The sequence below is a fragment of the Saccostrea cucullata genome, unplaced genomic scaffold (assembly GCF_032062105.1).
Source record: "Saccostrea cucullata isolate Sc308-1 unplaced genomic scaffold, CSIRO_AGI_Scuc_v1 ctg18537, whole genome shotgun sequence".
NCBI lineage: Eukaryota > Metazoa > Mollusca > Bivalvia > Ostreida > Ostreidae > Saccostrea > Saccostrea cuccullata.
In genome coordinates this window covers 1-10,117 of record NW_026921921.1, presented here as the reverse complement: position 1 = coordinate 10,117, position 10,117 = coordinate 1, and the positions used below count along the sequence as shown (strand labels likewise).

At 29.4% G+C, this 10,117-nt stretch overlaps 2 long non-coding RNA genes across 2 annotated transcripts; one reads left to right on the top strand and one right to left on the bottom strand.

The window, feature by feature from the left end:
* The first annotated feature begins 2,395 nt into the window (after nucleotides 1-2,395).
* Nucleotides 2,396-4,240, top strand: LOC134260912 (uncharacterized). Its single transcript, XR_009990664.1, has 3 exons — nucleotides 2,396-2,705; nucleotides 3,240-3,305; nucleotides 3,806-4,240. It is a non-coding gene; the product is annotated as an uncharacterized LOC134260912 (long non-coding RNA).
* A 1,818-nt stretch (nucleotides 4,241-6,058) lies between these two features.
* LOC134260911 (uncharacterized) lies at nucleotides 6,059-7,897 on the bottom strand. Its single transcript, XR_009990663.1, has 3 exons — nucleotides 7,588-7,897; nucleotides 6,993-7,058; nucleotides 6,059-6,493 (listed from the first exon to the last, which is right to left on the bottom strand). It is a non-coding gene; the product is annotated as an uncharacterized LOC134260911 (long non-coding RNA).
* Between the last annotated feature and the right edge of the window lie 2,220 nt (nucleotides 7,898-10,117).

The window sequence follows — 10,117 nt, the reverse complement described above, 5'->3', positions numbered from 1 at the left end:
TTCTTAAAGCACACTATACGAGTAGATTCTTGTCCAGAGATACATATATGTTGTACAAAAAATAAAACACAACAGGGTTAATCCTTCTTTCATCATATAGTATAAACAAACTACCCGGTGGCCTTAATTTCATATGTTAAAGTCAAGATTAAAACATTTTGCACCACCCGGACCTTAAAACGCAGGGGGACCTTTTCTTATACGGGCCGGACCTTTTCTTGTAAAAGGCGGACCAAATATGTTATCGTATTTGGTCCGGCCGGACCTTTAAACGAGGCGGACCAAATATTATGCGACACCTGTCACCGGTCACACCCGCCGTGTGCTCCTTGTCATTAAAATGAAAGAATTAATAAGCTTATATTTAAACTCTTGTTCCTTGTTCAAATAATTTCAAATTAATCGAATGTCATCCAAACTGAGCTAATCTCTAATTCTATCTACACTAACTTTTTCTGACAATCTAGCCAGGGAACACACTTCTTTTCTTTCCATGAAATCAGGGACCTTATATAAATGAGCAACAAAACGATATTTTCATAGTGATATTTTACTCTTATAATTTTCACATTTAAACTTTTATATGCTCCATGTGTTACCTGTATGCGTAAATATATATAGTACACTTGTATCCAATTCAAACCAAAAAGGGAAATTCCTTAACCACTTTTTTTTCTCTACTTTTTCTCTTCTTATTTTGCCATCGGGTATTTTCCAATATTTAATCAATAAAAGTAGAGTAAGTGGTTTAAATGCCAATTTACTTCCAATTAATTCGATCAAGTGACATCAAGTGAGAGAAAGAGAGAGAGAGAGAGAGACCGTTTGTTACAAGGCTTATTATTGAATGACATTATTTGAGCAGTCAGAAATCAAGATATGGATCTTAGAAGTGGGACCTGTTTGAATTTTCTAGCAATTTTTGTTGTTTTCCAAACTTTTCTTATTGTTCATTTCGTTTTTCGTAAGTATTTTTACTTTTTATAATTTTTTAAAAGTCTTAAATATAAGATATAAATTTTCAAAGTTTTTCGGTGAACGCCATTCTGATAGGTAATTAACGAACATTTAGAAAGGATTATTTAAAATATAAATGAAACTTGAGTATTCAGATACCTTCTGACAAATATTTTGTTATATTTAATTTTTTTTCATTGGCATTAATTTCAACAAATTTTGAATTTTGCTTGTTAGATTTTATTTATTAAATGTTGTCTTTTCAGTTTCAACAACTTATTCTAAAAGAAAATCCTCGATGAATGCTACAGGCGTGGAAAGAATACACGAGGTCGAAATGTTTGGTGGAAACAGTTCTATTATTAAATGGGTAAAAGTAAACATAAACATTCATGAAATTGAACAAAGTAGGTCAGATGTAGCAAATACAAATAGCAATTCTCAATAGTTATACATAAAGTATATACATAGGCAATTTAGCCACATATGATCCACATATGCATTGCCTTTCATATGAAGATCATATGTGGATCATATGAGAATCATATGTATATACAATCATATGAGAATCATATGTGGCCAATCATATGAGAATCATATGATCATACATATGTGAATCATATGAAGTAATATACATATGATTCTCATATGAAAGGTCCTACATATGAGAATCATATTTATGTTTTGGCAGTGGTCATATAAGAATCATATGAAACCATATTCACTAATTTGCCCTTGTTATGCTCAGGTAAAAATCATGTGAATATTTTGACAATGATCATATGAGAATCATATGACACAGTGATCATATGAGAATCATATAAAACTGTATTCACTAATTTGCCCTTGGTATACTCAAGTAAAATTGCAATTTCAATAATATATCTCAATAGTAATTCAAATGTACATTAATTTCAAAAGAATTTGTTAGCAATAACTTATGTTAAGTTCTACTCTGTTTAACACCCCCCCCCCCCTTTCCCTTATAAAAAAAAAAACCTTTCACAATTTTCTTTTTTTGTAATATTGCATACCCCAGACAAAATTGATAAAGAATAAATTGATTTGCTTTTTATTTCAAATCTTTTGGGTTTGGGTTTATTACTTGAGTAAAATAAAAAAATCCGTATTTTTCCCGGACCGGTTTTGACTTCTATCGGATGAAAGTGTACGTCATGTTTGACGTCACTGCTGCAGCAGAAGCAAAAGTAAGTAATCTCCTAACAATTTTTTAAAGACGTTTAATTCATATTGTTTAAATATAGTTTCATTACGGTTACAGGTTCGTATGAACTCATCTCTGTAATACTCTCAACACTTGTAATTGTTGAATTAATGCATTTCGTAAACCTACATAACGTTAGGCCCTAGTGATCTGTAAGTAATTTTGGATAAATTTGTTTCTGAATGGATGTAGGCCTAAACATTACAATTTACATGTTAAGCTAAAGGCATTACTTTGTTTTCTTTTTGTTTTGACTTTTGTTACGTACTGATTTGAAAATGAAAGTAGAAACCCTGTATAGCAGTTTGGCGTTTTTGTATGTTGAGATCGTTATAAAGTCGATTCTTTCATCAACTTAATGACAAATGTTTGTTTTTATGGCCTATAGATGCATTCAACAACTTGAGTTCAGTGTCACCGTGCTGCTTTTTTCATTAAGTCCCAAGAAGCCCAAAGCTGATAAGACTGGCGATTGATCCAAAAGCTGATTGTGACAGACGATTGCATCATCACAATATTAAAGGTAAAAAGAAATACTTGCAATAAAAAATCAAAGTGTACATCTGTAATGACTCCTGTATGACAAAATATTTCTTGATAATTTCTTTTTGTTCCTTTATAATTCTACATTGTTTGCATGGCTTCATCAAAAATAAATTCAACTCAATAATATAGAAGTTGTATTCTACATTTTGAAACAATCTTAATCCAATGCACTTTTAAAATATGGTAAGTGTGAATAGAATATGCTGGCTTTAAAAGCAATAACTTCAGGGGGTAAATTGAATTTTTGAATTTCAGCAAAAAATTAATAATAACAGTGGCAACTTTCAAGGTACACATATGCATGTGTATGTGTTGAAAGTACATCAGATAGCTAATCCATTGAATATTTACATCTATGTTTTCATTGACTGACATTTATAAAAAGAAAATCCAATACTAATAGATATTTAAGACTATTGAGAACCTGCAAACTTGTATATTCTCTCTTTTTTGTAGTTTAAGTTTTAGTTATGCTTAGAAAATATCTAATGTGTTAATATTGGTTTTACAGGTTCAATATACAGTCAGCCTCTCATAAGAAAAAATCCAAAGATCCTAGGCTTGTTTCAAAGTTAAGGTAACTACACACTATTTAACAGACTTTCTTATATTCTTCCCAACAAAGTTTCTACTTGTCTGTAATTTTTTTTGTCCAAAAGTAATATATTTGTGTCAGAATCTTCTTAATTTTTGGCAATTATACTATTTAAACATTCCAAATTCAATTGACAAAAATAAAAAAAATAATTGCTTTTTATGATTTTAATATGAAGCATGTCTTCCAATAGTGTAATTGTCTTGCAAAATTCAATTCGATTGTCAAAATAAAAGAAATGCTTTTTATAATTTTATTATGAAGCATATCTTCCAACAGTGTCTTGCAAATTATATCATAGGATTTCACAAAACACCTAGTATAACATATATAACATTAGTTTTATCTTGTATTATACATGTATCTGTGTCGGTGAATTGGGAATACATTTGTTTGCTGATGATAAGTTACTTTAATATAACTTGTAGAATTGATTTTGTAATTTAAGAATTATTTTGTTTTTATTTTTGAAATTTTTGTAGAGACAATTCTGTGCCACAAAGAAATTGTTCAGGAAGGGGAGAACTGGTGGATTTGCATTTTTGGTACAGTTCAAAGAGATTTTCAAAATGGTCAGATCAGAGGGAGGACAACTGAAAATATTGAAAAGATACAGAAAGAAAAAGAACCTGGAAATACATATGGAATAATTATGAAATGTGGAGGATGTACACAATCTTGTCTGAATTTGACCTGTAAAGATTTCCCATTCTTATATGTATGCTAGAATATCAAATAACTTGATTTTTCATAAATTTATAATAGAGAATACATGACAAATGTTATTGCTGATGTTTCAATTTTGCTGTGGACACTTTCATGTCATATGGTATTTTTATACAAGTACATGACCTAATCATGTTATTCATTTGTACATGTATACATATTTAACTTCTTAATCATTTTGCTGAAATCTTATAATTTGTACTCATTTTAGAATATCTTAAATACATGTATCGACAAAAGCCACCGACTTGTTTGTATATTTTCTTGTTTAGAATGTACACTGTGAAAAATTAGTTCTCTTGATGAAAATAATTTTGTCAAAAAAGTTGTGTTAGCATTATAAGATATTTTAAAATATTTAACCAATGAAGATAGATCATTGTACATGTAATGTAATGAATTTTCATCTAAAGCAGAAATATCTGATTTTTAAATGTGTACAAGAATGTGAAAAATATTGAAAGAGAACACACATAACTGTTTCATATGATTTACATATGATACACTTTTCATATGATTCTCATATGTAAATGGCTTGAAACACACTTAAATCATTCATATGCAAATCATATGTAGTTATTTTCATATGATTCACATATGTGGATCATATGTAAATCATATGATTTGCTTCATATGATTCACATATGATGCCCTTTTTCTATGATTCTCATATGAAACCAATCATATGAAAATCATATAATACTCATATGAGAATCATATGTGGCGAAGTTGCCTGTGTACTAGTGTAAAGATTACTTGTAAACACATCTTTTTTTTCTACAACTTTACAGTTTACTACAATTTTAAGCATATTCAAAAGGGTAAAATCTTATAAGTTAAGTAAAATGATAAAGTGCTATGAAGAATAATCAGATGAATCTCGATAAGACAGTGTGAACCAACTCTAGATCTTTAGGAGTATTGATCTCTACATTTCTATTGCGCCTTGTTATAAAATCAGTTGCCTATTCGATTTGATGAGACGATATGAGTTACCTGTACTTGAATAATGGAGATTCCATTTGACAACTTCTGTTGCCCTTTTCACAAAAAAAATCTTACGACTAAGATGAAAATTGACATTCCTGTAATTTTTGGTAAAATAAATAAATTTATTTTCTATCAAATTTTTTACTAAGTAACTTACAGTTTCATAGATATAAGATTATTTTATGTACTACTTCAGCTTAGATACCTTGGAGACTGCTAAATGTTCATGAAACACATATGGAGATCATCTTTTTGTAAAAAGGGCCAATGAATCTCTAAATTATAATTATGTATTTACTCTCTCTCTCTCTCTCTCTCTCTCTTTGGCGCTGTATCTTTTTCCATCTTACATCCAAGTCTCTTGAACTAAGATCTGAGAAAAATACTTCAAACAAAATTTTGTTATTCATGTTTAATTAAAGATTGTAGAAGTGCGAATTTGTTTGTTCTTTTTCCGCATATTCTCTACATACACAGGCAACTTCGCCACATATGATTCTCATATGAGTATTATATGATTTTCATATGATTGGTTTCATATGAGAATCATAGAAAAAGGGCATCATATGTGAATCATATGAAGCAAATCATATGATTTACATATGATCCACATATGTGAATCATATGAAAATAACTACATATGATTTGCATATGAATGATTTAAGTGTGTTTCAAGCCATTTACATATGAGAATCATATGAAAAGTGTATCATATGTAAATCATATGAAACAGTTATGTGTGTTCTCTTTCAATATTTTTCACATTCTTGTACACATTTAAAAATCAGATATTTCTGCTTTAGATGAAAATTCATTACATTACATGTACAATGATCTATCTTCATTGGTTAAATATTTTAAAATATCTTATAATGCTAACACAACTTTTTTGACAAAATTATTTTCATCAAGAGAACTAATTTTTCACAGTGTACATTCTAAACAAGAAAATATACAAACAAGTCGGTGGCTTTTGTCGATACATGTATTTAAGATATTCTAAAATGAGTACAAATTATAAGATTTCAGCAAAATGATTAAGAAGTTAAATATGTATACATGTACAAATGAATAACATGATTAGGTCATGTACTTGTATAAAAATACCATATGACATGAAAGTGTCCACAGCAAAATTGAAACATCAGCAATAACATTTGTCATGTATTCTCTATTATAAATTTATGAAAAATCAAGTTATTTGATATTCTAGCATACATATAAGAATGGGAAATCTTTACAGGTCAAATTCAGACAAGATTGTGTACATCCTCCACATTTCATAATTATTCCATATGTATTTCCAGGTTCTTTTTCTTTCTGTATCTTTTCAATATTTTCAGTTGTCCTCCCTCTGATCTGACCATTTTGAAAATCTCTTTGAACTGTACCAAAAATGCAAATCCACCAGTTCTCCCCTTCCTGAACAATTTCTTTGTGGCACAGAATTGTCTCTACAAAAATTTCAAAAATAAAAACAAAATAATTCTTAAATTACAAAATCAATTCTACAAGTTATATTAAAGTAACTTATCATCAGCAAACAAATGTATTCCCAATTCACCGACACAGATACATGTATAATACAAGATAAAACTAATGTTATATATGTTATACTAGGTGTTTTGTGAAATCCTATGATATAATTTGCAAGACACTGTTGGAAGATATGCTTCATAATAAAATTATAAAAAGCATTTCTTTTATTTTGACAATCGAATTGAATTTTGCAAGACAATTACACTATTGGAAGACATGCTTCATATTAAAATCATAAAAAGCAATTATTTTTTTATTTTTGTCAATTGAATTTGGAATGTTTAAATAGTATAATTGCCAAAAATTAAGAAGATTCTGACACAAATATATTACTTTTGGACAAAAAAAATTACAGACAAGTAGAAACTTTGTTGGGAAGAATATAAGAAAGTCTATTAAATAGTGTGTAGTTACCTTAACTTTGAAACAAGCCTAGGATCTTTGGATTTTTTCTTATGAGAGGCTGACTGTATATTGAACCTGTAAAACCAATATTAACACATTAGATATTTTCTAAGCATAACTAAAACTTAAACTACAAAAAAGAGAGAATATACAAGTTTGTAGGTTCTCAATAGTCTTAAATATCTATTAGTATTGGATTTTTTTTATAAATGTCAGTCAATGAATACATAGATGTAAATATTCAATGGATTAGCTATCTGATGTACTTTCAACACATACACATGCAAATGTGTACCTTGAAAGTTGCCACTGTTATTAATTTTTTGCTGAAATTCAAAAATTCAATTTACCCCCTGAAGTTATTGCTTTTAAAGCCAGCATATTCTATTCACACTTACCATATTTTAAAAGTGCATTGGATTAAGATTGTTTCAAAATGTAGAATACAACTTCTATATTATTGAGTTGAATTTATTTTTGATGAAGCCATGCAAACAATGTAGAATTATAAAGGAACAAAAAGAAATTATCAAGAAATATTTTGTCATACAGGAGTCATTACAGATGTACACTTTGATTTTTTATTGCAAGTATTTCTTTTTACCTTTAATATTGTGATGATGCAATCGTCTGTCACAATCAGCTTTTGGATCAATCGCCAGTCTTATCAGCTTTGGGCTTCTTGGGACTTAATGAAAAAAGCAGCACGGTGACACTGAACTCAAGTTGTTGAATGCATCTATAGGCCATAAAAACAAACATTTGTCATTAAGTTGATGAAAGAATCGACTTTATAACGATCTCAACATACAAAAACGCCAAACTGCTATACAGGGTTTCTACTTTCATTTTCAAATCAGTACGTAACAAAAGTCAAAACAAAAAGAAAACAAAGTAATGCCTTTAGCTTAACATGTAAATTGTAATGTTTAGGCCTACATCCATTCAGAAACAAATTTATCCAAAATTACTTACAGATCACTAGGGCCTAACGTTATGTAGGTTTACGAAATGCATTAATTCAACAATTACAAGTGTTGAGAGTATTACAGAGATGAGTTCATACGAACCTGTAACCGTAATGAAACTATATTTAAACAATATGAATTAAACGTCTTTAAAAAATTGTTAGGAGATTACTTACTTTTGCTTCTGCTGCAGCAGTGACGTCAAACATGACGTACACTTTCATCCGATAGAAGTCAAAACCGGTCCGGGAAAAATACGGATTTTTTTATTTTACTCAAGTAATAAACCCAAACCCAAAAGATTTGAAATAAAAAGCAAATCAATTTATTCTTTATCAATTTTGTCTGGGGTATGCATTATTACAAAAAAAGAAAATTGTGAAAGGTTTTTTTTTTATAAGGGAAAGGGGGGGGGGGGGGGGTGTTAAACAGAGTAGAACTTAACATAAGTTATTGCTAACAAAGTCTTTTGAAATTAATGTACATTTGAATTACTATTGAGATATATTATTGAAATTGCAATTTTACTTGAGTATACCAAGGGCAAATTAGTGAATACAGTTTTATATGATTCTCATATGATCACTGTGTCATATGATTCTCATATGATCACTGTCAAAATATTCATATGATTTTTACCTGAGTATAACAAGGGCAAATTAGTGAATATGGTTTCATATGATTCTCATATGACCACTGCCAAAACATAAATATGATTCTCATATGTAGGACCTTTCATATGAGAATCATATGTATATTACTTCATATGATTCACATATGTATGATCATATGATTCTCATATGATTGGCCACATATGATTCTCATATGATTGTATATACATATGATTCTCATATGATCCACATATGATCTTCATATGAAAGGCAATGCATATGTGGATCATATGTGGCTAAATTGCCTATGTAACTGGTTTATTTTCTTCACAATCAATCATTTTTCTATTCAATAAATTGCTTATCAAATTAATGAGGTGATATTTTTATTATTGTAGAATAGAAAACATTTTCTCAAGGTAGCCACACAAAATGCAATGGAGGGATCGTGCCAGAACAAACGTCCAGGTAAGGAAACTAGTTCTTCCATAATATGTAATTAAGGAAATGAAAACTTCTTACGGGGCTTATCTATAAGGTATACTCTCATTAACAAAACCAAATATATTCTAATGAAAGGGAGTACATGAAATATATGGAGCTAATGAACAGTATTTACATGCAGTTTTTATTTGCATTGTTTATTTTAGAGTCATATACATGACGTAATTTTGATAGGTTCAGACTATCTTAAATTGACCAAAAAAAAAAAAAAAAAAAAAAAAAAGAAAGAAAAGAAAAGATTTTTCTATTTTTTTTTTTTTGTTACTTTTTTTTAAGATAGGGCTTATCTTAAACAACTTGAATTAATCGGGTTTCTAAGATATCAGGGATTTAAAACAATAACCGATTTATTTTCCGACTCCACATTTAAATATCAGTCACAGTTTAAAGACAATATTAGTATAGAGACGTGGTGATATTTAAGCTCAAAATCGATGAAAATTTAAATTTGAAAGTAAATAACAAATATGAAAATAAACATTTAATCTCGTATGTTTGTTTTAGCTTAGATACGCTATATATAGCGTTAATTAATGCAAAAAAAAAAAAGACTTTTAGAAAAAAAAATCAAGACATTTGCCCTTCATTGCCAACTTTTGAAAAATACACTTTCTAGCCACACTCTGGTAGAATTTTCACTTTCTGTTTTTATTTATTGACAGGATTTCTTACAATCGGTATACCCACAGTTTGTAGAAAGAAACAACAGTACATCCTGAGTACACTAGACTCTGTGGTCAGTGGTCTATCCAGAGGACAAAGACAGGAAGTGGTCATTGTCATTTACTTAGCTGACCAAGACAAGACATGTAGGCAAAATACGAAGATGGAAATACGACTAAAATATCCAAACCTGGTACGAACATGTCTCATTAGATTTTTACATCCACCTAAAGTTTCGGCATTCTATCCTCCTCTAATAGATAAGCTCAAAGCTGAAAGGGACAAGAAACTGATTTGGAGATCGAAACAGAATTTAGATTTTAGTTTCCTACTTATTCAGTGCCAGAATTTATCCTCTTATTACCTTCAGTTGGAAGACGATTTGATG